Below are 2,522 nucleotides of genomic sequence, written 5' to 3' on the forward strand. Positions count from 1 at the left end.
ATACTATAGCTAGTCCAAGCTAGATATCTTGGGTGCACTCATCGTACGCACACAAATTCCTTGGCTCTTTGCCCGTAACTCTCTCACGCACCACTATGTCGTCTCGGAGCTCTTCCCCCCTCTCTCAAACTCTTCATCCACCTGGGTCACACATACACATGAATATCTCACTCGCACTCGATAGGCCCATCTAAAACTCTATCTCTCCCCCTCGTTCTCTCTCCATCTCACACGCGCACACACACAGTCTCATGCCCAGCTAGTCAAGTATGATGGTCTCTCACTCAATTGTAGGCACACGCAGTCCCCCCTATATGTATATGACTAGCTAATCTTGGTCTCCATCACAAACATGTGCATGGTCTATCTCGATTTCTCTCGGGGCATCTTTCTATCGCGCACACACTCCCTCGATCTTCCACCCATATAGTCCCCTCACGATCTCGACGGGATCTCTCTATCACAAACACACCCTCTCTCCCTCCCCATGCGTCCATGCCATCCATGTGTCCCTCTCGACCTTTGTTCCTTGTTGGCTAGACCTCTATTGGACATGTGCTACAGGGGTGTCTCTCTCCGTTGCAAACAATCACACACTAGCTATCTTCATGTATCTCCTCGCCTCACTTTTCCATCTCAGAGATGCATGCGTGATATGTTTGCATATGAAACGAAAAAACACACACTCTCTCTAATTTATTGTTTGTTGTCACTTTCTCTTTCACACACATAATCTTTTTGCACACTTACTCATTCTCCTTCACACACACTTGATCTATCTCGACTGAGGCACTCTCCTCGGTCCATAGCATATAGATTTATTGAAAAGTCAAACATCACAAAGTTTGACCATGTACGCGGAGAAAAAGAATTACATCTAGTACGGCAAACATATACCATTAGATTCACCATGAGATGTAGTTTTGTATGATGTATCTTTGGTATTGTAGATATAAATAACATTTGCGTAAACCTGATCAAAGTTTCCAAAGTTTGACTTCTAAAAAATTTACATGCACTGCATTATCGAGCGGATGGAATATCTCTTTCCCCCTCTTAGCTATATGACGCACCACTCAGCCTTATCGGGGCTCCTCAATCTCTCTCAAACTTTATTGGTCAGTTTGGTTCGTGACCTGACCCTCATGCCTTGATGGCCGGTACTGCCTGGTGTGGACGTGAGATGTAAAATATTTCTGCCTGGCCAGGCTTGTGTGGTGCTGAAGCGTTTGGTTCATGCCTGGGCCAGGCAAAGCATCAACGAACCATCAATCAATCCATGCATCAATTATTTAATGCTAATATCCATCCACCTTGCTGTTAGCCTCGTGGCCACACGACCAGGGACGGCCAGGCGTTCAAAATCGGTCGCCTGGGCGAGGCTACTTGCAGTGTCTGGAGTTCAGCCAGGCTAATTAAAGTGCAAGGGAACCTAGGCCAGGCGGGCTTTCTTTTTCACAGGGTAGCAACCAAACAAGCGTGCATGAAATCCAGCCACAACCCCAGGACAGGCAAAAGATGCTCAGGACGCAAGCCAAACTGGCCTTATATCTCCCTTGTTCACACATACACATGTCTCGCTCGCGCTATACATATAGACCCATCCAACACTCTCCGCCCTTGTTCTCTCTCCATGTGACACGCACCCCCCTAAGTACCATAATCCCTCACTCCATCATAGGCGCAAGCACTCCCCCCTCCTAAGTATGATTATCTCTTACTAGCCATCAGGAACACACGTATTGTCTCCTTCCATCCATACGTCTATCTCGATATCTCTCGGGGCATCTTCTATCGCGCACACACCTTGTCACTTGATCTCCCACCCATGTAGTCCCATAACGATCTCTAGGGGATCTCTCTCTGACAAACACACACTCTCTCCTCCCCATGTCTGCATTTTCTCCGTACGTCTCTCTCGACCTCTCTCCCTTGTTTGTCAGACCCCTCTTGGCCACGTGCTAGGGGTCTTGCTCTCTCGGTTTCAAACAACCACACACTATCTCCTCACCTTGCCTCCATTGTCAAAGATGCATGTGTGATATGTTTGCATAAGACATGCACGCTTTTTCTCTAGTTTTATCGTGTGTTGTCCATGTCTCTTTCACACATGCAAGCACACTTTTTTCACTCTCTCTCTCTCTAGTTAGGGACTCTGTCATGTCCATAACCATATGGATGTTTTGAAAATTCAAACATCAGAAAAGTTTGACCAGGTATATGTGGAGAAAAACATTTACATCTGGAACGATCATTAGATTCATCACAACATGTACTTACTTCATACTATCATTTATCTTTGGTATTGTAGATATAAGTAATTTCTTTATAAACTTGGTCAAAGTTTCAAAAGTTTGACTTAAAAAAATGTTGGAACTACATTATAGAACGGAGGGAGTAGCTCTTTCTGTCTCTCTCTCTGCTATCTCTCACGGGCCTCCCCTCTCACTCGAACTCTCTATACCGACGGATTATACGCTCACTGTGTCAGTGTATATCTCCGTATATTGTTTAGTTGACCG

Source organism: Triticum urartu, chromosome 7, assembly GCF_003073215.2.
Source record: "Triticum urartu cultivar G1812 chromosome 7, Tu2.1, whole genome shotgun sequence".
Lineage (NCBI taxonomy): Eukaryota > Viridiplantae > Streptophyta > Magnoliopsida > Poales > Poaceae > Triticum > Triticum urartu.